Source organism: Wasmannia auropunctata, unplaced genomic scaffold (assembly GCF_000956235.1).
Source record: "Wasmannia auropunctata unplaced genomic scaffold, wasmannia.A_1.0 LD335996.1, whole genome shotgun sequence".
Lineage (NCBI taxonomy): Eukaryota > Metazoa > Arthropoda > Insecta > Hymenoptera > Formicidae > Wasmannia > Wasmannia auropunctata.
The window spans coordinates 2,505,653-2,531,516 of record NW_012026894.1 but is presented as its reverse complement, the minus strand read 5'-3'; the positions used below and the strand labels follow the sequence as shown (position 1 = coordinate 2,531,516).

Here is a 25,864-nt window from a genome sequence, read left to right as displayed (position 1 = left end):
CGGCGCCCTGAAGAGCCGCTTCACGGCCTCACCACGATCGCTGTTGCTGGACGTTCTAACGGGGGCGGCGCTTGCCGTGGGCGGTGTTCTGTGCCCCGTTGGAACGGCGAGAAACCCCGACGACGCCATTGTTTTCGGCGCGCGACGCGGAAGGCACGGCGCGTGCGAGATCCACGCCGACGCCCGGCGTCGCGACGCCACTCTCGCACGCAACGCCGTCGCCGTCGCCGCCGCCGCCGCCGTCGTCGTCGTCGTCGTCGCTGCTCGCCCGTCGCTCGTCCGACGACCCGTCGCTTTTCCTGTCTCTGCCACCGCCGAATTATTCCCGCGCGGATTTTTTTCACGCCACCGGGGGTAAGTTTGTCGCTGTGTGCACGCGTGAGTGTGTGGAAAAATGCGAAATTTCAAACGCGCTACTTGAGCCTCGCGAAGATTTTCTCCCCTTCCGCGCGTTCAATTCGGTTGTCCTTCTCTGTCCGCTTTCCTTTCGTTAGAATAACTCTTTATAATGCAACTGCAGTGACTAAAACAATTTCTCGAAGTTTTTTTTATTTATTTTTACCGAATCCAATAAGAACTGAAGCTAATAGCTCTTTGCGTATCCTTGTAATTCATTATTCAGACTGAATCTACTCTAATTACAACATATTGATCAGCATAGTTTACTGTATCAATTTATTATAGCTAATATTAAATGTCGTTTACTATGTATCCAACAGTTTATTGAACTTTTTGTGACTTTTTCATTGTGCATTTTTTTCTCTGCAAGTTATCCAATCAACGATTAATTGTTATTGCCCTTTAAGTTAAGTAATCCTTCCCATCAGATTATCTTCATGTCGATCAATTCACTTCTTTGCCATTACAATAAAACGAATTTTAATTTATCGATTTCGCGTAATTTTCTTTACGAGCTTCCACGCGTGGTTTTGCACGGTGAAGAACGGTTTGACACGGACGGACGTCGAGTTTGACATCCTGACGCCGCTTTCACGCATAGTGTCCATCACGCGACCGTCGTAATCCACCTTCCGATTTATCTGCCTTCGGCAACCCATCAATTTTGTTTCATCCTTTTTTTTTGTCCGCCCCCGAGTCCATCTGCATGCGCAATCGCCAACATGCGCGCGAGCATTGTGTCGGTACATTTTGCACCAACCCTCTTGTCGCATCCCTTTTCTCGAGTCCCCCTTGCCTTTATTTTATCCTTCACGTTTTCTCGGTTCACACACATAAGCGTAGGTTGACATAAGAGGAGGGACGCCGCGGGATTTCGCTAAAAGAACCCACTCTAATGAGAGATAATGGCGGCCGCGAGTAAAAACCGGCGTTTGCTCTTTCTTTGAGAATTAGCGAGCGTTTTAAAGCGATTACTTCGCATGCAAAGCAAGTCGCACGAGACGGCGTATTAACGTGGAATTAGAGCGAATGCATTTTAGTATCTGACAAATGACGTTTGCTGACGGTCGGACGCTATAAGAGATGGCGTTTCTTTTATAACTCATTTTGCGGTGTTTATCGTGCAATTTACGATACTGTAAGAATTGTAGTTGGCTGTTAAAATTTTTAAAAGATAAATTGTAAAAGATAGATAAAGTTGCAGAGATCAAAGGGACCGAGAAATGCTTTGTTATGTGATTGTGTCCATATATATATAGAAACGCGTAGCACACTCAGAATATTAAGATAAAAATGTAAGAATAAGAGAAAAATCTTTATCAATAGTACAGTTTTTGATTGAAATGGAATTCTTGGCACACTTTTTTTCGGCGGAAAGAAAGGAACGGTTTCTACAGGTGATTAAAGGAGAAACGTCTTTATATGAAATCCGTGAGAGGGAATTGACACAAGTGCTAGGTAATCGAGAGGCCAACCCCTTCGCTTAAAATAAATACCGTAAGAGAGTCGAGATTCCTTTGCCCGGCCGGATGGAACAGGTGGGTCCAATTAGGCGCCAATTACCTGCGTGCCTAGCCTCTTTCTCGCTGGTGCGGCAATCGGCGCGATTAACGGTGCGCTCGGGGGAAATAACGCAGCAAAAAAAAATGCGCAACGAGGATACAATGCGAGTCGTCGAGAAAGTTGCGCGAATGCATTCAGCCGACGCGTAAATTATTTCGATCACTCGTCGCAGCGTATGGAGCCCGTCGCCCGCAAAAATCTCGTCGGCTACCAATTATTTTTATATTCGAAAAGCGCATGTATATGTGCCCGGCAATTGTTCGTACCAATCATAACTTCGTGTCGGCGGGCATTATACGGCGAGAAATTGATTTTACAATACGATTTGTTCCACGCTGTTCCCTGCCATTAGTAAAGTGCCTGTGGGAATAGAAAACTGTATCGGCTTCACGTAATTGTCGATAAAAAAAATTAGAGATTATGAAAAATATTTCTTTTTCGTTTAATTTGCAATTATTTGCTATTTCAATCCTTTGATTACGGTTGAGCTGTACGCGCACATTTGGGCTGCGGATTTTGATTTAAAAAATGCAAACGTTCTTTGGATAAAATAAATGCTGATGGAAGAATATTTTTATAACGATAAAACATCGAGACATAGAAAAAACGCCAATGGTGCGAAATAATCAAAAAATTAGAAAGGTTCTAAATGTATCATCGCGAATGAATTTCTTCTCTTTTTGCACAATAACATAGCGAAAGGAAAAATCGGAGTCAATTCAACGTTGTGAGACCGGCTAGAATCCTCAGTGTGCACCAGTATTATATCAAGTAACAAACTTTCAAGATTAAAGCGAACATTCGCTCGTGACTTCATCACGAGTTATGTACACAAGGAGTGTCAAAAGGCAACCAAGTATCCACCGAGTACAGATGATCTCGCTACCGGCACTAAATACGTATATCTGATCGATACGCAATTAATCGGCCAGGCGTGCTTAATCGAGAATCGATGAACACGCCGAACGCGCGTCGACGCGCGCGAGGTTCGACGAAAGTTTGATGAGACTCGCGAATGGCCCTCGGAATATCCGAAAAGGAGGGGATTATAGTTAACAAAAGATAACAATGGGAGTCGATTCGATTGGGAGGCGAAAAGTTACGGAATGAAGGTGCAGAAATGAAATAAGCGGACGATTGGCAGATTGTGATGAGATTTAACGCGGAAGAAATAAGATCATTAAAGAAAAATATGAATCCTTCGACGAAGAACAGATTCTCCCCTTACTCGTTATTGGTCAATTTTATATACTCCTCGTGCGTCTGTTTTTATTTTGAAACTGGCGCCATTAAGCCAAACTCTGAAGGTTTAAGTTGCGCCTTAGCTTTCCTACCGCTGAATTAGCTTAGCCATACCTTGTACCAATATTTTGCTTAAATTCGTTATACTTCGAAAACTTGATTCGCATCGTCTGCAAGATAAATACATTATGTTTCAACGCGAGGCGCGCGGAATTTCTCGTGAAACCTTCAATGTAATACCTCCTCCCTTCCGCGCGATCCGAACTCGCGGAGGGAGAGTTTCGGCGGTAGAAACGCGGTACCGTTCGGCGATGAATGCGAAGAGTGGACGAGAGCCCGTCAGGATAATAACGTCTTTATGTGTTGCCGTAGCCTCCACGCTAATATATCCGCCTCCAGGCTAGGCAGCGCTCGGCTGATAGCCGTGAAACACGCGGCGGCAAGTTGCTGTCAAAGTTCGGTAGCGCGTCTTTCGACACGGTCCTCGTGTACCTTTCGGCTTTAGCCGCCGCGTACAATTGGATTTATCAAGTCGGCGCCGAAACGCCGACGAGTCCCGTATACGAGCGCACATGCTGCGTTTGTCCGCGACGTACGTGGAACGTTGACACTTCGGATAATTGCTGGCGCAGAACTAAATTAATCAGCACCCATACAAGATTTTCTCTGCTATTGGCACATCCAGTATACCTACTCCGCCACTCCGCCGTACCTTTTTCGCATCGATTTTTCGCAGTATCGCTCGCGAACTCGTATACTTGGCTTAGCCCCGACGTATTATTATATATCGAATAGGTATTCCGCGAAACAACCGACAACGCTTAGCGGTATTTTTAATCGAACCGATTTCATGCGCAACGGTGTTATTCGAACGTTTAACACGAACAGAATACTATCGAGGCCGCATTGTTGGCAGCATTTTCATCCGAAGCATTTGCAATTCCTCTTTATTGCCTTTCGGCTTATCCGGATTGCGCCTCGCGCATTTACGAGTTGTATTTCATCCTGATAATCGCCATTAAGTTAACGAACTGCAATACGGGCATTTGAACGCATGGAACACGCGGATTAACGTACATTAATAAAATTATCCGTGTGAACAATGGATTATGCGCTCGCGGGCTTTAAATGTCTCGTTCCGCGACAAAAAGAGACCGGCGCAATGTGATTATCGGAACAAAAAAAAATAACGCGGGACAAAGATACGCCGCGGAGAATAATAATTACAATTTGCGAGTAATTGATTTAGCCACGTACGTATAATAACAATGGGGGGGAGGAGAGGGGGGGATGGCAATCGAGCGATTTGCTATAAATGCGATATCGGTTTCTGTTGTACTCGTCATTTAAAAAAAAAAATGTATATTGGGAATGTATAAATTATAGTACATGTAAATTATACACACGTATCCAGCAACATTTCTTCTAAAACTAATAACAGAGCATTTAGATATCCAGTAATATCCCTGGCTATTCGAGAAGGACTATAAAACGCGCGTATATCGGCGCTCTTTAAAGGGCCAACTTTGTCGAAACATAGTTACCCTTGCGAAACTTGCGACGTCGAACGTATCGGATTACTCTCCGCATTTGCCCTTCTGCGAGCCGCCGCGCGCTTCGCTATACGCGGAAGCGTCGGCTGTGCGCCCGTATCCCGTAAACGGCGTTAGGTGAATTTTATTATTCTCTGATTTCAGGCTTCGGCGCCCGGTGACGAAGGCCGTATACGCGGGCGCGGCAAGTGCATCTCTCTTTGCGGCGAAACAGGGAGGGCGCCCGACATCGCGGTGTAATCAGACACCGGGGGGCATGAGGGGGACGGCGCGGGAGGGAGACGCGGAGAGACGTAAACGTAATTGGAAACATCCGAGAGGGAGATTTCGCCACGCTTCTGATCCGCGCCGCGCGGCGGCGGTTCGCCTGTTTCCATTCTCCCTTCGGGCCGTTCGCCCGCAATGCAAGCGCCATATCTCCGCTTTTTCTCCATCGTCTATCTGCGTTAACTTTCGCGTCGGGCAACGATAACTTACGGCACCATACATCGTTTCTGCTCCGGAAAAATGTTATTCCCACGAAAATTCTACCGACAGCTTATCGAGCTGTTTGAGAGATCCTTGATGATGAAAATCCTAGTGTTGAAAAATCATATTTGATCACTGCTGATTTTACGAGCCTTATGATTATCGCACAATTACGATGAAAGCGCGGGACGTGAGTCACGCTATAATTACGCGATTTTCCGCGTTATTAATATATTTATCTTGTTTGTGCGACTTCAAAGATATTTTATATTTATACGCGCGAGAACCATCTCACGAACGTGGCTGCGGGAGAAAAGCACTTTCTTTGTGACGAACGTTTACAATTACGTACGTGCGGCTTTGTAAATGGCAGGGCGCGCGCGCCACGCATGATTAAGCAGAGCCCGGCGATAATGCGCTGCGTGCGGCTCTCCGGCGTAAAGAAGGTGTAAATACCTCCCGATGATTCCTCGTAGGATCGAGGCGGATCGTGCAAAGGGAGCCGACACGGAGGCGGCTCCTTTCTCGTCGATAGTTTCAATGGAGAGTTTTTCTCATACAGCCAGTCGGCCCCCCTTCTCTGTCTCTCTTTCTCTCTCTCTCTCTCACTCTTTTCTCCCGTTCTCCCCTTCGTGCCAATGTATACGCGTGTACACGGAGAACGATAAAAAAGACGAGATCTCAAAAGGTACGCGGAGCACCGCCTCTGATGAATGCCGCAACCAGTTGGCCACCATGTTTTCCCTCCGCCGATGTGTGTACGCCCTACTCTCTCCCGAAACATCCCCTGTGCCGCGTCCCTCCGTGTGCCGACTTTCCAACCCCTCGCAAAACCGCGATTGAACCCTTGTACATCCAGCGCGTATGCCGCGTACTGCGGCGTTCAGAGGTGATTTTACGTGCGCTTTGTGAGCGGCGGAATGGGTAACTTTTACAGTTATCGAGCAACGCTACAGAAATGTACACTGACAAATTGGATTGCCATCAATGATTTTAAAGCGAGGACGAAAGATCAGCAGCGAAAAAAGCTGCTTGTTGTACGTGTATAGTACACAATGTGATTGGTAAAAATTAAAATTTTTCAATGAAGATTGTGAACAGAAATTGGCAGTATATGCGAAAAAAGGGTGGAAAGAAAAAAAAATGAAAACGGAAACATACTGAAGTAAAGACATCCGGACAATAAGATAATAATATAATAATCAATATTCTTCAAGTCGCTTTGATATCTACAAATAATAACGTTATATAATAATGTTCAATTTAAATACAAACGCGTAAAGTTTTGCCTGCGCGAAGAAGACGCTCTTCGATTCTCTTGGTTCGCAAATACATTCGTAGCGGATCTGGCGCTATACACGTAGAAGAAGGCAAGGCTGAAGGAAGAGAAGCAGAAGATGGAGGAAGAGAAAAAAGGAAAACGCGGGCAGGGGCAAGAAAGAGAAAGCCGACCGATAAACAAACTGCCAAGGATCGCGGCACTTTAATCTTCCTTTGAAGGCATCTCTCGGCCGCTCTTTGCGGCATTGAATGAAAAGGGAACAAGGAGGGAGGGGACCCGAGCCCACCCCGTCTCTCCCTCTTCCGCGCACTCGACCCCGCGACTCATTATGGCAACATGCGGTAAGTATGCTCGCGCTTAAGTCTCCGGGGCGAGTACCCTTCGGGCGAGGGGTTGCCCCTAAACACGTACAGCGTCGGTATTAGTTACACGTATATATACGTGCGCGTACAGGCCGCCCGTTGCAAAAAAAAAAACGATGGTCGAGGGCCCGGCGGAGGTACCGCGTTACGGCACTGTCGAAAACCGTCGGGGGACAGAGTGGTGGAGGAGAGAGAGCATCCCTTATTTCGCGGCGGCGGCTCGTTGCACGGCTCGGCGCATCCGAATAGTCTTCACTCCCATGATCCGGGGGGGGTTTCCAGGTGGTTCCTTACCCCTCCTCCTCTCCCCCTCCCTTCGCCTTTCGGACATACTCTCAAAAATTAGGCATCGTGGATACCGAACCGATGGTACGTGTTTCACAGCTGCGGCGCGATGGAACGGCCCAGCAAGCCGCGCGTGTCTCCACCTTTGTCCTGCTCATCCTCGCCTCAGTCGTCATTGTGTTTCCTCAATCCTAAAAGAGTTCGGCTACAAATCTAAAGCGTAAAAATATATTAAAAATGATGTTACTTCGATTCAATGTATTTAAGTTGACTTCTCATATAGAATACAATTTAAAGGAATTGGTGAATAGTAAATTATTTACTTAGGGTAATTACAGTTTACAGAAGCCTGAAAAAATATTTTAAAAAGTATACTTATTTCATAAAATATCGAGCAATTTACGGAAAGAATTGTATAAACCTGAGTTTGGATTATGTACTCGTTTATTATTGGCTTTATAAACACGAAACATAAACAAGAGAGTTCCGGCAAACTCTCAGCCACTTTTGCAGTTGGAATATATTGACGAAAGCCGGTAAACTTTTTACGAAAACTTTCGTCGAAAACTTGAAGTTCCGCAGCTCGAAATAAACCTTTGTAAATTTTAATATCTCCGTATTAACCTGAATAAATTCCTGCAGAAAAAATACTCGGGAATATAACGTTTCTATATTAAACAAGAACTGTGAATTTTGAAACGATCGTATTTAGGCTCGTAAATGCGAGTAAGGATGCGAGTGAAAATTCCATTCAGTCTGTCGCTACTTCGAGTAACAATTTAGCGCTTAAGTTCTCAGACAGTGCGACCAGGTAGAGGAAGAAGAGCCGCAGCGGCGCGGTACCAGGACCCGAAGATAATCCCGACGGTGATGGCGACCGGTGCCGACGTGATGGGACTTACCCCACCCCTCGTACGGAGTGCCAACCCCTCGGAGTAAGAGGCAACGATACCGCCGAGGTCTGAAAGGCCGCTGCGAATAACGCGCTTACGCGCGATCATCCGACCGCGAGTCTCGATGCCCGAGTGACAGATCGTGCCGCGCGGCGCGTCCTTGTGAATATTGCGGGGACTAAAGCCTGCGCTAAAGAGCGAAAAGGGCGGCGAGGAGGGGCACTAAGTCTTTCGTGGATGGCCGGGCGCGCGCACCGCGCCGGGCGACAATACGGTGTAGATTACTTTTCAGAATGGGCGGCGTGACGTAAACACGCTCCGCCGGTTTTTTCTTCGGCGGACAATGCCCGTGTTTGCCGACACAATTTGTTTCGGATTTAGGTGCGTCGGCATAAATGCGTGTGCCTAGATATACCTAGATGCCGAGCGATGCGCGTCAAGCTCCGAAATCTCCTGCACTTACAATTAGTCGTCGGTTACATATGTTGGCGAACGTTAAACTTTTTCCTGACATTATTCGAATATGATAATTTACAAAAGATTAGCACTCCCCTAGTTTATTAACGCATTCAACGAATTAGATAATATTTGCATTTATTCTTTTCTGTAGAGTATACATAAAAACGTCTGGCTGTGGTAGAATATATTATTTTTTACTCCTATTTTTTTTTTACTTTTATCGTTCTAGGTATTGAATTATTCTACTAGCTTAGTCTCTTTTAGAAATGCAGCCGTATAGTTGAGCCGGTTTGGTAGCCAAGGGAACTCATTATACTGTGAGTAATATTACCTCACGCGGCATAATATTAACGCGGACATCTCAAGAAGTTGGAAAAGGGTCGAGCAGCGCGTCGCAAACGAGATTGATTTGATCTACCGCCGACAGGGTGGCAGGCGAAACGATATGCCCTGGATATTGGGGGCCTGATGAAGGCTTCTCAAATGTCGTGTCGGACTCGGACAGCGAGCAGCAGAAAGAGAGAAGGAGAGACAAGGAAACAAAGAAGAGGAAAAAAAGGAGAAAGATAGAGGCTGATTGAAATAGAATGGGAAACTAAGCGAGAAGGACGCATTCCTAGACGGCTTACCAGAATAGACACCGCGTCGGCCTCGTCGCACGTTTTTCTCATACCGAAAGGTAGCGGATTTGTTTCTTCTTCTTATCCGATCTTAGAGCAAGAGCCTCTCTCTTGCTTGCTGCAGCTCGCGATCCTGCCGTACAAAGGCACTCCGAAGACGCAACGTCTCTAGTGTCATCTTCGAAGAACTCGGAATTACAAGAAGATTACGTGATACTGTTGTTCCCTTCATTTCGCTGAAGCTACCAAGGCAACTTAAATATAATTCCGTACAAAAAAAGAAATGAATCGGTCGACAATTAATAATTTGTATTCTTCTATACTCCTTTATATTTTTGCGTTAAATACTTTTGATGTGATAAACGTTTTATCGTTGTATGTAGAGAGAAAACGTGCGGTAATAATAAAAATCTCATTAAAGACTTCATTTTAAGACACTGGTGTTCTTCACGATTTATGCGTAAGAACCGGCCGTTTCTGAGCGTTTCACTGTCAAGTAATTGCCTGATCCTTTTATTGTCCCGATCTGTTAAAACGATCAGAGTGACGCGCCTATAAAACATAACACTTATCTCCGAATCCTTAACGTTCGGTGGGTGAGTACGCCGATATTTATGGAGTACTGATTACATCGTATAATAGCAAGTCGAATCACTGGGCGCGCTTCCCCCAATGCATAGATCCCTCTTTCCATTATAGGGAGCCAGCCGAGTGTGAAGTATTATCATACAAATATAATCCTCCCTCGACTCCGTTCGGAGAGAAATAATATTTGTCCCGATCGTACGACCAATTATCTCAACTTGTGCGATATGCCAACGCGCATATATATATATGCATACATAGGGTAACCCGTATTCTTCCTCCTTCGTTACGATTATCGATATGTACAGGCGAGTAAACATCTCTGCTCCATATGCGAAGCACAAATGTATTCATACAGCCCCCTCCGTACTTTTGGTAAAGATCTAAATTTTATTATAGATATGCATGTTTTATAAAAAATATTAAGACTTATAACGGATTGTATTTTTAAAACAAGTAATAATAAGGAGTTCTTTTGCAATAGATATATATAAAGTTTGAAATCATTTTTATTAAAATTCTTTTAATATTATTTTCAGAACCGGCACATGTGTATTTCTTTACATATTTTACATATCTTATCAAAAAAATGATGTTAATTTGAATTTACAAAAGGAAAAACAATTTGCGATATTAGCTTGAATCATGAAACCTCTCTGCTAATTTTTGCTAATCTATTTATTAAATTGATATTGAAAAAATATTTTCTGCATGATGATGACGATGAAGAAGCTGTAAATGGTAACAGAAATAAAGGACGACTTGAAAAGAAGGAATCTCACGAAACACATACACACACTTACTCGATCGCAATGTATAACTGACGACACAGTGCAGCCGTTTGTGCTTTCCAACCCTCCGCGAAACAGTTGGACTTCTGATTGGTCATCTACACGGGATCGGCTGTAGCATACGTCGCGAGATCGGGTCCAACAATGATTCGCCTTCTCCGCTGGCTCCGCGATTGATGAAACCGCCTGTGAGAATCTTCTGAATCAATCTCTGTGTGGTCGCGCTTATCGCGTCGCGTCCCTCAATCTCACTAGATTTCGGATAATAAGAAATGTCGGAGGCAGAATCGATGACCCGGGGATCTCTTCCTTCGTAGTCCTCTGTCTCCGCATTTTGTTTCCGTTTCGGAATCTCAGCTTAACATCCCGCCTGTAATTTTCTCTATCAACCGTTGTTATCGTAAAACAATATTTTGAAGTTAAAATAATTTAAATGAGATTTGTTATTATTTCGTTATTATTATTGAGATTCATTTTTTTTTAGTAGAGCTAATTGTAAATCGCGAATATTGTAAAGTTTCTGTAAAAGATGAAGCATCATCCAATTTAACATTGTAATTTTAAAGAACGGTTTGTCTTTCATTTTAATTATTTTAAAATATTAAAAATTTTATTTTTTATATATCGTTAAAGTCACATCGCGATATACATATAAACACGTATTCTGAATTTCACCGAAATGACGCGATGTCAGGCGTATCGTATTGTATAACATCCAAAACACAAAGCGTTTCATTCGGCTTGCTCGCGAACCGTCGCAGTAAGTTGGCGCAGTTTCATCTACATTGTCGAGTCACTGGCAGCGACTAATATAGTAGCATTCAAATTAGATGCCTCGTTTCCTCTCTTGCGGGGCTTCTCTCCCGCCGTGACAGATATATCGAGAATTAACATCGTCGAAAATGGAAAAAAGAGCGCGGGATGTGGTAGCAGGAGGCAAGGACCTCAGTTCCCGACTCTCTCGGCATCGGCAAAGCATTCCTCATGTCAGAGCATCAACTGCGCGTTCTAATCCTCGGCGCGGGGGGAGTCCGACGAGGTCAGCGGGGCGCATCGACGAGAGGCTACTGGTTTCTGGCCCCGCGCTTCGTGCGCTCTCCTCCTGTATACGGACTGCGTTTGTCCGTGCCCTCGTCAAAACTCGGGAGCTCGTGCGCTCGTCCTCGGGACGACGTCTCACAGCGTGAACCCTGCGTCCGTCTTCAACGTCCGCACGAATTTCAGCGATGACTTCGCGGGTCGAAGGGAGCGCGCGGTGGAGCGACGCCTGCGGGGGCTAAGAGGAGAGGACCTACTTTTTTCCTGACATCATCGTAAAGAGCATTAGCTGTGGTTGTGGAATGAGACAGGTCATTTTAGAACCTAAATTGGTATAAAGAAAACCGACCTATACAGTTAGCCCGGGAGTATCATCCAGTTGAGTATCATCAATAGAATTAAATTGCAATTACAAATTCAGGGAAAATTTAATCTACGTTTTTTAATCCGTGCAAATATACATAATGCAAATTTTAGAAGGAAGAAAAAACAGCTCGTGACACTCGAAAAAATGCAAGAACGTATGTAAAGTTGAGTTTTCAAACGACCTATCTCAATGTTCAACATTCGCGTAGGCCTCGATTCCACGAATGGCGAAATCGATCGTATCCACGAATGATATTGCGCGAGCCGACACGGGCAAAGTCCGCGAAACGTTACTCCGAAGGTCTCCCGACGAGATATCGGCATGCGAGATCGCACGCGAGTCCTTTTTACAGTCGCGTTCGCCGAACACGACAACGAGATCGCTCAGTCCCGGTGACAGGGGTGCGTTCCGGCGTATGCGCGACGTATATATGAGGAGTACGGCGGGAAAGGACGGGTGGCGGGCGGCGGGAGAGGAGACACACGTTTCGTGAGAGGCAGAAAGGGAAAAGACGGACACGGGAGTAGCGGTGGACAAACGGACCACCCCGCCTGCGAGCGATCATGTCCCGATCACGTAAACTAGCCGCCCCCTCATCCATCATGCCTTCGTCATGCGCTATCACATGTTCACCGGTCTCCGCCGGGCTCTTCTTGGTCTACTAGGTCTTTTTTTTCCCGCCGCGTCTTCTCTCTCGCGACGTCGCAAATTGGTGCTGGAGAACGCGCGGAACTGGTTGCGCCGACCGGTCACTATTCTCGGACACGCAACTTGTAGAATGAATTAAGCATATATTTATCACCTGCTCCTGGACGCCTAGGAAGATTATATGTTAAAATGATGATTTCTGCGCTTCTATAGTCGAAGAGAGGAAGCAAGTGCTTTGACTATTATTAAATGTATTTAATAATCATTTTATATAATATTTGAAAATAATGCATAAATAGTGTATCAAAATAATTTCTAGAAAAAAAAATATCACAGAGAATCGTTTTCAGTAGAAATTGACAGTCGCTTTTCTACCTTCGTTATTTCACAATCTGGTTTTACAAATTAAAGCCGCGAGCACTGACGGTTTGATTAGAAATTGTAATGATACGGTTAACGCGCCTTATTCAGGTTGTACGATTCATAATTCCATGTTGTATGCTCGGAGCGGCTTTTATGCCGCGGATAGCAGCGGTCCGGCGTCCTCCGGCCGGACAGTGGATCGCTAATTGCTGATTGATCGTTTCTGAATAACGCAATTAACCGAGCGAGAAGCCTGCGCGATTGCACGAGAATATCAGGCGGATTGCGAAAAGGGTGCTTTAAGCCGACGACTCCGAGACAGGAGGCTTCCGCAATAGCCGGCAATAATCAATTCCTGCATAATCCTCATACGTACATCTCGTCGATAGTTTCGTCACTTTCACACTTACGCAGGCTAACCCTGTGAATCTATCGTCGTGATTGTGCTACTAATAATCGGCACCCATAAAAAGAATAACCGAAGAACCTTTGAAATCGATGATACCGTAAAGGGTATGGTACGTGTTTGTATTATTCACGCAAAGAACTATAATTAAAATTGTTATATTTAGATTAAGATGCGCATTACATGATATGTATGGAGAATTGGAGATCTCTAACGTCCGAATGTTGAATATTCGGAAACGAATCGGGAACTCGATAGAGCGCTCTCAGCCGGGGGGGAGGGGGGGAGGGCGTAAGAGGGTGCGAGAAACGAAGGGCAGAAAATGAATAAAGGAGGTTCTGGCGGCACGTGCGAGGGCTACCGACCGCAAAAGAGGCGGCTTATATTATTATAACGTGGGCAGGTGGGCGAGACCGTCTATTGGTGGCGCTAACGAGGGATCGGTAATTATTACCCACGACTTAACTCCTAGCTGCTCGTGCAAAGACCTTTTATTGTGGCGACTCACCCTTCTTCGTTCAAATTCGATCTGGCACACCGGGGGTTTCGTAATACACGCCCACGACTATCAATTTAATAAGCATTATGGTTACCGACCGCAAATTGCACTGCATGATTGTCATAATTTTTGCACTTGAAATTCAAATTAAAAAAAAATTATTCGCAAGAATTAAACACAAATGTGATATCATTTATCAAATATGCATTAAAATTGTTAGGAAATATTTTTAATCTGTTTTCGTTAGATCCACAATATTTCTTCCTTAGTTTTATTTTAATTATCTACTTTCACATTTGCTGAGGAAAAATACATTGTACAGCCTCAATATGTCTCTCGTTGTTTATATCGCTTGTAATAGTATATTATACGACTCCGAGATTTGATGGAGTTGTTGACCCTTGTTAGTGTACCCGCGTGCCGCAACGATTATACACTTTCAGCGCATTAGTGTGAAAGCACATTTACCTGTCCGGTCAAGGTAGACGATCCATCATCGTGTCAACGGACCATTATAATGTACGAAACATTTTGTATGTTCTCGTATCTTGAATTCCCTTAAATTCGGTTACAAACGACAGATGAACACCCATGAAACATATGAAAAATATGCACTTATAAATTAAAAAAGTTCATAAAAATTCATAAAAATCAAATGAATGAATACATACAGTAGGTATAGAATGGACCATTCCTTTTTATCACAATAATATTAATTTTCCTTAGCGATCATAGCGCGCTCGAAGAAATACTATATCGTACTGACGGAACTTTTAAAGTATGGAGCAATAAGCATGTTATAAATCGAGGAGACTGGCTTAGAGTACATATACATAAATATATACATATACATATAAACAAGCACACCATGAGATTTGCATATTTTAAAAAGAAACGAACCGAAAGCGAACAAAGTTATTTATATACTTAAGACTTCTTCCTATACCTTATTGATGTGACAATTGATTGAAATCCTTTCTAAATGATAAATCCTTTTCGCTGGACTTAATAGGCCGTTTCGCCTCATGAAACCGTTTTAACCATAATTTTCGGGAGCGCTTTTCAGGTTTATAGCGAAAGCGAATTGAAAGAGAGCCGAAGCCTGATGTTACAATGCGGATACACCCCTCCTCAGTCTCGTTATTAGCCGAGACTTGGATATTTGGATACCCATAATCCCCTTTCTATGTTTTTCTACCTAAGTCTAATCCACCTGACTAAAAAGTGGCGAATAATATCATGTATCTTGCGGCTGGTCCTCAAAGCTTGCTATCTGATTTTGAAAGTTTTCACCACGAGAAATGATCTACGGGCAACAAAAGCCGTCCGATTCCCTCTGTCCTGAGGGAGACGTCGGTCCGCCAAAATCACCATGATGCTACCTAGGGCTAAATTTAGGGCGAACCGCGGTGCGCTTCTGCCGCAACTTATATATTTGCGATATCCACACAAAAGAACCTAGCAAACAAAGCATATATATGTGACCAATTGTATCGGCGTTCTGTTTTAGGATTCTGTCCGAGGTTTTCTTGCTTCGCAGGATTTGTAACCGAAATAGAAAAGAGTCATTAGCTACTTATAATAAATAAAATATCGGTTTCTAACGAAAGAAAGAGACAGACGCGCGGAGAATATACATATATGTATTAGTTAAAACATAATCTCGTCAGAGTCTTTCTCTGTAAGTTGTTACAAATTTTGAAATTACAGAAGATGTATGACGGATGTCGGTGAACGTTGTCGCTACACGAACATAATGCTGCTCTTTGACGCGATAAGAATCGCAAGGAGGGATCTCTGACGAGCGTGGATAAAAGAAAATTCCGGGATGGAAGCGCGGGAAATCTAGAAATGAGGGACGGAGAGAAAGAGAGAGTACGTGTGTATGCCGGTATGCGCCGCGGCTGCCTATCACGCACTTTCACGTTTTCCGCTCTCTCGTGCTCGTTACTGAAATGAATGCCCGATACATACGCGGCGCGGTGGTGGGTTTCGCCGAGTCGTTGGTTCAGACGAGAAGCGAGATAAACGACGCGGCGGACGCGCGGGAGAGACGCGAAGCGAAGAAGGAGAGGAGCAGCTTCGCGGATCGAGAGTGAGAGAGAGAGAGAGGGGGGGATGGGGGGGGGGGCGGTCTCTGAAAGATGTCGGTCGCTTTGATGTTCGCCGACCGTCATCTTGCGCGTTACCTCACCGCGAGAGCGAACGAATGGCAATGCACCCTCTCGACCTGCAGACATGTGTGGGAGCCGCGCACACGTACGTAAACACAACCGAGACGCGCACGTACACACATACGTGTGCCATCGCCCGAGGATCATACGTGGAGGGTGGAGGTTGCATGCCGCGGCACCCCCTAGCTCTATCGTACTCGACTGCTCGCATCGATACTCGTCACGATAGCGCGGACCCCCGCTTAAAACACCCCCTCTAGCCCGCGCCCTTCGACCTCCCGCCGGCGATACAGTTTGCAAACAGCGTAAAAATGCCACTCGATTATCCTCCCCCGCGATACGAATCGCTGTCGGCCGGAGGCGGCGAAGTCGATTGGCAATGGAGAAGGTGATGAAGCGGGATGAACGTTCTTAGATGATGCTTGGTCGATGAACACCGGTGTGACAGAGATAGAGCCCGGAGACTTCTTCAACGTAGCATTAGGGATTAGCTTGATTTCAATTTTTTACAATGAGATACACGTATGTCTAAAAATAGAAGTATAAGAGAAAACTAATATCTAATAAATATATATGAATCGATTGAAAACTTAGTGATATGATAAGCTAAACTCTGTGACGTAGACGCAAGTATGTATAGTGACAACCGCAGTTATATATTATATCTCGTAACATAGAGGGTATTTGAATCGCAAGGCATAATATTGTTTCCCTCGCGAGCGCGCGCGATGGCACAGTTAATTGCACCGTCCGGCGATTGAATCGGGCGAAGAAATCACTATGTCGCAAGAGATCCATCGGCCGCGATATCACGATGACCGGCCCGGATCGGCGCTCCAACATCAATACTCATTAATGTTTATCACATCGGCGATCGGATCGCGCGGTGGACAAAGATTTCACTGGGGCCGACCCACGAGCGGTAACCATAACGAATGACCCGCCGGTGAGCGTGCAGGTCTCTCTCTACTTATGGATGTGTCCGGGCCGAAAACCCCCTGGCATCGGACTGGCGTCCACGAGCCGGCTATTGCCCCTAGAAGGATCAGCGAGCACATGACAATGATCTAGCTCGAGGTGGCTCGTTGCACCCGGCAACTCTCGCAGGGAAACTCAGCAGGTTACTTGAAGTCTTTTCAGGAGCTCCCTGATCGTTAGGTTCTCGTCCCTTGAGAAAAGGAAAAAAAATAATTAGAGGCTTAACGTGTTGGGTGAATAGCAAAAAGGACAAAAAAAAATAATTACAGGCTTAAAATTCAGTTATCGCGGGCATCATAGGCATACTTTGTATAAGTCTCGATAATCGGTAATTTTTGTTTTTATTGCAAGATCAACGCACAAAACGTTGAAATTTATTTGAAGACAATATTCTCTAATAGTAATAAATTAATTAACAGCGAATTTATCGCAAATACATATCCAATAAACGAATTTTTTTAAACATAATTTTTTATTTACCTCGAATAAGATAAATAATAATTAAAATATTTTTCCACACACGTATACAGTAGATGATTGACCTTTCCGAAGTTAAAGCGCGAACGTATCAAAATAAACAGACGTGTCAATTTCTATGGGACCTAAAAGAGTATATCTTCTTTTGAGAAGTGAAGTGCCCATCGATACAGATTTGACAAATGTCCTTTTTGTCAAGCAATAGTATAGATTCGAGTATGGGTTCGAGTTTACAGTTTCCGATTGTCGTCTGTTGGGCACAAAAACGAAGAGATCCATGTGGTCGTCGCTGCGTTCTCTCCGAAGGGTCCGGCTGTATGCTATGAGGGCTGCTTTTTTCAGAAATCTTACCTACGATTCGTCACCATCGAGAAATTGCCCCAATGAAGAGGTACGACATTTCTACGAACTGATTCACCTGTAACGCTCACGAAATTATTGTGTATGTAATAATGCCGAATTCGGTCGCGGACGGTAGCGATTTCATTGAATCCCCTTTTCGTTGAATTTCGTCCGAAAATGAGAAAATCGCATAGTCAGGATGAATCGTCGTCTCCGCGTTTTCGAGAAGATCCCCATGAATAAGAAGACGGCGTTACTTCTCGGTGGGACGATATTGTCCGACGGTCTCGTGATCTCCCCGCACAGAAAATTACGCGCTCTCGAGACGACAATTCTTCCCGGTCCTTTCGCCCAACGCTTTTCTCGCTTAGAACGAGCGATGTAGGTTATTCGCCGAACACATATTTCGGTCATGATAGAAAGCGGCATCTTCGGTTGATCATAAAAGGCTGCAATTTATTGCTTTACCATTACAAAAATTTGACGGTTCTCATGAATATAAATATGGATAACATAAAGTGAATATATAAAGAAATGATATTGATATAATTTTACTTCCTTTTTTTATATTAATTATTATAACTGCTATCCCGATGTTATTTATTGGTGATCAAATAATATATTCATAACTCTGTCATAACTGTGTCAATAATAATATGAAACATTTCCTGAAATGTTGCGGAAAGTAACAAAGTTTATCCTTGTGGTCAAAGCAGCTTATGCACGCCGATGCTAACAATGTGCCGATTGTCCCCGTGCTTCGTACCGATGTAATCAGGGAATAGGGGGACTGCAACTAATTGTAATCGCGTAACGGACCCGCGCACAGAATGGCGAGAGGCGTCACAAAGAATTGATTCTGCCAATTGTAATCTTGTAGGGAAATTCGGCGCGGTATCTCATCATCCGGATTGTGCCCCTCAAATACGAAATGTATGAAACGTATGTTTCTGTCTCACCGAGCAAACTGAATAAACCAGAATATATACATATTTGTTGACGCAATATATATATTTTTTAAGTCTATTTTTCATCTATTTTTCTCTTTCCCTTTTTGTCTCTCCCTTGTGTCAGCGTCTCATATCAATATGTAAATATATAAATTTCCGAGAAAATGTTGCCGTCTATTTTTTTCAAGAGCGAAAAAATTTTTTTAAAAATAAAACTACACAACATTTACATAAAAAATATCGAGAATGCAATAAAACATAAAATTTTTATTCTAATAGAGCGTCAAAGAAAATGTATTTAGCGCTAACAATATTAATGTTAGCCGTGCTTATCCCAAAATTTTGACATCTCCGGTATGAAACTCTTCCATCTTGCATGTCTGCGCATAGCATTGCTGCGGAGGAGCGGAATCAAAGGCAGCGATGAGTTCGTACAAGTGGCCAACATCGTCCGTATCAAAAGGCATCGGCTTCCCTTTCACCAGCGCACAAAACGAGCGGCCGCCACGCCGCCGTCGACGATGCGAGAGAGGCTGCCGGGCGGTCGTCGCGTAATCAATCAGTATCGTGGGAGCACCAAAGCCCGCGCTGATGCCTCTCGCTTGGCCCCGCAAAAAACTATAAACGCCTATCATCGCGCGCGATTTACGAATATTCGTTAATGCCGTTTCCAGAGTCGGTAAATCCCGCGCAATATTTCTTCTGCGAGAAGAGATCCACCCTGTATTGCGTCACTCAATCACTCCTGTATAGTATTTCATTTTTTAATGGAAAGTTTGTATCGTTACTTCTGTACTACTATGCAGAGTTTACATTCTTTTTTATATCGTTTCTTTTTTTTTTGCGTTATATAATTATACTAAATATTGAAAAGAGTTCAAAATAATTAGCAAGATTTCATTTTTGATATGAAATGAATGGCAGACAACTGAAACGGGCAAAGCAACACTGTTGCACACCGGAATCGTTTTCTCCGCCTGATATCATCATAATTTTCAGAAGTTGCTACTGCTATAAGCTTGCTCTCCTCCTGGCGACCTAACGCAACGCAGTACGCCTACACTCTCACCGCGTACAACATAACGCAATGCAAGCCGGTTACGCCACTGACGAGTGCATTGTGCAGCCGTGGTGAGTAAACGAGTCACGCTGCGTCACGCTTCGGCCCGCCGCCCGCCGCCGTTGCCGCGCTGCGCCGCGCCGTGCCGTCACCGTCACGCGGCGACGGCGGCGGTAGCCCTTCTTCTCCTGTGCAAACACCCCCCCGTCACGTCATGCGTACACGGGGTGAATTGCGTTACGTCGCCTCCGGTTTGCATCGCGGGGCCCGCACTTGCGCCGGCTAATAAACGATCACCAGGGAGCGGCGGTGAGCGTAATGAGGTTGACAAGTCGTCGACGATGATGATGGACTGCACCGCGATAAAAGCGAGGGGGTTGAAACAGTTCCATCGAGGTCCACGCCGCCAAGGAGATTCGACACGGCCAGCTGGAGTAGCGCGCGGCTGTTCCGCCTTCGTTTTCTTTCTCCGTATATTTCCGGGGGATGAGACCTCCGATCGTGCATGGGCGTTCGCAACGGGGGGCAAGACATTAGACATACTTATTAGATACGTTGCAACATTAAATTACACTTGCGATTCTATTTTACATTTATTTATGGATGTAAATATCAAGACTGAAGATGCAAATGTCGCACAAAATTTTTTTTTCTAATTTTCTACGAATTAAGCGTTTTTTTTTTTTTTTAGCAACAGTAACACGTTTGCAAAGATGAAGTGTATAATAGCGCTTAAGAGTTGACTGCTTTATTTATTTCTACGTTATCGATTTTAAAATATTTTTGTCGAATTACATTATTTAGTACCTGTTAATATAATTTAGAGTAAAATATTAGATAGTTCAACTTTTACTTAAGAATATTACGAGAAAGAAATTCATATAGACGCCTATGCCCGCGTGTTGACGCGTTGCGTTATGATGAGCGTATATAGAGTCGATCATCGTGCGTATACATGTTTTATATGGATGACTTTCGTGTTTCGCGCTGGGTACACTGCGAACCCTCCTTGTCGAACTCAAGTGGCCGAGTCGCGAGAATCTCTTTATTATGCGAAGGCCGAATTTTTATTCATGAGGGTTGGTCACGGTTGTACGATTTTGGGGATGGAGACAATCCGGAGATTGATCTCCTCGCATTTCGCGCACTTTATTTTTGCTGCAATAATTATCAGTATAATTTAGAATTTGTGCGAATCGATTTTATAAATAAATTTTGAAACAAAAAATTTATTTTAAAATATTAGTTGATATTGCGTTTGGATAAGCAGTACGTTTCCTGTATATCAAATGTGGACAACATGAATACTGATGTTTTCTGCATGCGGTGCACGGAGAAGAATATGTACGGCTCAACAGATAACTGCTCGAGATGAGAGCTGGTTCTCGGTCCCCAGCGTTTAACCGCTCGTTGATAAAGAAAGGATCTCTAGATCTTAATACGCGACAAGATCACAGAAGGAGAGTTGATGCAGCTGGAGAATGCAGATAGATCGCCGATAAATAAAATCCCCATCATAATATTTTTTAATCAATTTTAAAAATATAATAATTGAAATTTTCTAAAAAGAAAATTTCGTCATTTCTGCTGTGTTTTGAATTATACATAATTTGAATATTATAAATATTTCTATTGTTCGACGCTCAAAATATCAAATTTGTTACATCAACTGGAGAACAAAGTATATTAAATAAATTTTGCTACAGCAAGCACGCAAGTTCCTCACAGCATTGTGGTAAAGGAGCCACGAGCCAGGCATGGTGATTAATGATATGCGAAACGTTATTTATCGTGAAATTGATTATTCTGATATTCTGTCCGAGAACACCTCTTAGACGTGATGTTGATGCCATTATGTACCTCGGAAACACGCCTAATCGAACACGGACTTTCGATTTATTACGAAATGGCTTCTGTTTGTAATAACAGCACGCCGTCATGGATATCGAAGGAGCTGTGGAGACTAGTATAATGTCAGATACTACATTTATGATAACACCCGTTTTCAAGGCTGCATACTAACACAATCTCGCTTGTACAACCGGTTCCATCAAGTTTCCCCATAATCTGGTAAATTGGTGCACTTGGTGGCACACCATTCTTGTGAAATTAGCAATCTCCTAATCTAAATTATTAAATTTATAAAGATTTATGTAATTCAATATTTAAATTGGCTAATTTATCAATTACAACTTATATCGTATTATCGAATTACTTTATGTTCGTTTATAGACAATCTGTTAATAATGTCTGCTGCCATTATTTTAAACATTTAAGCCTCAAGAAATTTATTTTACCGTAAAACGTGAGAAACAGATACTTGAATAGTAATCAGTTTGTAGTAATAACCGCCAATTATGTTGAAAATATTTTCCGTGAAGGCAAATTCCTCGAAAATTTATCACCCGAGGGATACAATTACACAATTTTATCAGTTCCGTGCGCATCTCAGGTTGCTTAGGATATAAAGATACGCCGCAAAAGAAAAGAATTTCACGCAGAATACGCTCTTCCCGTCCAGCCCGTTATACACGACCCCTTCACGCTCATTTTCTCGCCATTGTGCCCGGTAATTACCGCATCGTTTTGCAGCGGTCGCAGCTGCGAAATCTTGCGCGCACTTATCTCGTGCGGATGCAAGAAAGCCAAGTGATGGTTTATTGTAGTTTTTAACGCGAAATACTTAAGAACAGAAAAACGGTATCCGAAAGATTAAGACGATCATAATTTAGTCTACTAAAATCTTAATTGTTCATATATTTTTAACGTATTTATAATATCTTTAATTTATAATATCTTGTAATATATAAATTTAAAAAAAACTTGGAATTAAATGTGTAATTAGATTCTGTCATCTATATATATTCTTCAAGCTAATATCGTGAAAAGTCTTTCAATCGTTTATAATTATTTTCATTGTTTTTAATAACAAATAAATCAGTATGAGCCTTTAATGAAACTATCTTTTTTGACAGAATTCTAATTTATCATAGAATTCTAAATGTAAGTTATTATTTATCAGAAAGTGCGATGAACTCTCGCCACATTATTGCAGGGCCTTACATCTTGTTTGAGATCTTGAGTAAGGTACGGGTGCACGTGTACCTGTTCAGAACTTGATATTCGTGGCTAGCGTGACCTTCACCCTTGCCTGGTCATTTCTCCCGTAATGGGCAGCGAGCGTCTTGAGCTAGTAATCAAGCCGGTCTACGTGACGAGGTGTTCTCAGAGATGCAAGAAGTGTATAAAGGACCGTCGGGACGAGGAACGCGACATGATGCTGCGGTAAACGCGGCTTTTGCGGTTCGGATTATGTGTTAAGGCAGAAAATAGTGGCGACCGCAATCTGAGTTGAAGATCACGTGGCGTATTAAGGACAGAGTCCGGACGTTATATTATTAACTCCGGAGATACCGATTCCTTTCTCGTTGGTCGCATACATTTTCTTTTCTCCTTTCTCTCATCCTTTCAGGATGAAAAATGCGAGTCCGTTTTTAAGGCGCGATATAGCTGTCATATTTATTGTGCAACCGATTCGTTTGCGCCCGAGCTATATTAATCGAGTTTTAATATTAATGCATGTCACTTCCTGTAACACAAATGTATAATGTCAAGAAGACTGCTGAAAAGATTAAGATCACCATCGCAATATAATTATATGTAATTATCCTATACTATCCGTTATTCGCGAGTAGGTGAAACGAACTTGGACTGAATTTGTAGAACGCGGATAAATACGCTTTAATACGAGAACGTCCTTAAAGGCTGATTTATCCCGTGGCGCACAACAAAACATTGACACAATTGTGCATCCTGCACACAAGGCACCCTGGCGCGGGCTAAATTTAAATGCCTTTCACCGGCAGTACTTGCTATCATGTAACACCTCACGTAACGCGTAATAACCGGACACGGCATAAATACCCGCTCGCGATGAAGACGGTCGTAAAAATCATCTCGCTTCTTCGGCGGATAAACTTTTCGAAAATTCCCTTCCGCCCGATCGCGCTGAGAGCAGAGCGCTGCTGTAGCGAAAAGGTGTTAGGGAGAAAATGACAATTGAATCTATTTGCCGAACGAATGAACGTGAGAACGGAAACGGACGCTAGAGGTGGCGCAAATTAAGCTTTATTGTTAAGGAACGGCAGGAAGAGGCATTATCCGTAAGAAGGAAGTTAGCGGGTAATGAAACTGCGGCGCGAGCCAATTCGAAAATATACGAAACGGGGATTACCGTTTATCGTGCATTTTGCGAAACGTCGACCGAGCGAAACGATTATTATTACGTGCGCTATCTGTTAATTCATGCCGCGTTGAAGAGTTAATTAGCTCAGGATTACAGATAACCGAATTATTCGTGTGCTTTAGCGGAGCGGATAATTCATCCTGCTTGGTCTGGCTTTATTTAGCTCTTTATCTTCTCCTCGCTACATTTTTCATTTTCCTTCGGGATATTTTTTTAATTTCGAGAGAAAATTACCATTTTATTGTAGCGCCGCTTCGCATTCAAGGATTTCCAAGCCGGTGTTTATGTACGTTTATGTGCAGTCTTGCCAGATGAAGATAACAGACATAGCCGAGTTATACTTAAGCGAAAATGGAAAATGACATGTAAATCAGATCCAGGAACGGCGCCTTCGCTCGCGCGTATACATGTACCGGGGTATAATTGACATCGCTCTCCTACTTGCTCAGTGAAGGTCGTCCGAAATGGTCTACGCACAAAGAGATTGGAGTAAGACATTATGAAACATATATATTCCGACATATTCCCGCACAGTGTTAGTGAATAGAATATATTTATGAATTCCATTTGATGAAAGATACAGCAAAGATACAAATGATAAGACAAAAAAATGAATACATGATAGAAAAATGATACTCATTATGATATTCAATTTATAATCGCTCATTTTGTATTTATATCAGTTTCTCGTACAAATTGTTAAAAATGATCAGTATTAACGAAATCTTGGAAGATAATCGGTCGCGCGGCATCCGGCAGTCTGCGGAGGACCGCAGGAAACGAGGATCTTCTTATCTGGTGTGCTATGCCCACAGCGAAACGAAATATCGCCCCTCTCCAGCCAATCGCGCGTGACTACACGCGTGCACACATTCGGCGTATATACGCACACGCATGGCACGCACGTATATCCTATACATATAGTGCAATAAAGCCGTGCCCGCACACATGCACGTTGTGCGCTCTCTCGCGGTCGCTCATTCGCCTGCTTACTCGCTCGCTCGCCGCGAGTGGATTCGAGATTTCAGCCGCAGTCGTAGACGCTCGGTGCCCACGGTCAGATCGGGGACCCGGCGCGCGAGGAGAGAGAGCCGCCGCGTCCGATCGCGCTCGAGATCGATCGATCGCCGACAGCGTCGGCGGAATCGCCCAAGTGTCCCCCCACCTCGTCGACCGGGAAAATCCCCCTCGGCGAGGCGCGCAACACGTGCCCGCACAAAGCCGTGGACGGAACGCGGTTTCGTTATCCCGCCGATCGATCGATCGATCGATCGCATCGCGATCCGGCGCGTCGCCGCGACCAAACTCCCCCTTAGCATCCCCCGCGAGAAGGGAAGGAACAAGCATCCGGTGACGTCGAGACGGGTGACGGGGGACGAGGACGCGGACGGAAACACGGTGCCCGGTTCGTTATCGATCGGTGCCGAGAGCCGACAGGTCCGGGAGATGAATGCAACCGCAAAAGATCGCCGACGAGATTTCGTTCCGGCATAGATCGATCGGTGCACGCGATGATCGGCTGTGTGTGAGTAATGTAACATGGTAGCCGGATGATCCAGAATCGATCATATACATCAGAACGAGCGGAGTTTTGCGTTGCGCGTATTTAGGGCGATTTCGAAGTTGGGTGACGCTTTCTTTAGATGTTTGTAAGTGTCGAGTCGTGAGGAGAAGCCATTCGACTTGAAGACCGGCTGCTTGAAGATATAACGATGATCATTAATGCCTCGAATTATATCGTATGACGTTTGACTGCTGTTCCGGATAAACAGGCTGTAGTAACGAAGATGGGGAGACCTTCAAGTGTTTAGGTA

The 25,864-nt window shown here is 44.0% G+C and overlaps 1 protein-coding gene and 1 long non-coding RNA gene across 2 annotated transcripts in view; both read left to right on the top strand.

Annotated features, from left to right (window-relative positions):
• Nucleotides 1-297: 297 nt before the first annotated feature.
• LOC105453701 lies at nt 298-9,561 on the top strand. Its single transcript, XR_974907.1, has 2 exons — nt 298-354; nt 4,902-9,561. It is a non-coding gene; the product is annotated as an uncharacterized LOC105453701 (long non-coding RNA).
• Nucleotides 9,562-25,088: 15,527 nt separating this feature from the next.
• The window catches only part of LOC105453703 (torso-like protein), a 29,505-nt gene continuing 28,729 nt past the window's right edge, over nt 25,089-25,864 (top strand). Inside the window, exon 1 of the mRNA XM_011695865.1 lies at nt 25,089-25,861. The gene's annotated coding sequence lies outside the window, so the exon portion shown is untranslated. The remainder of the gene's footprint in view (nt 25,862-25,864) is intronic.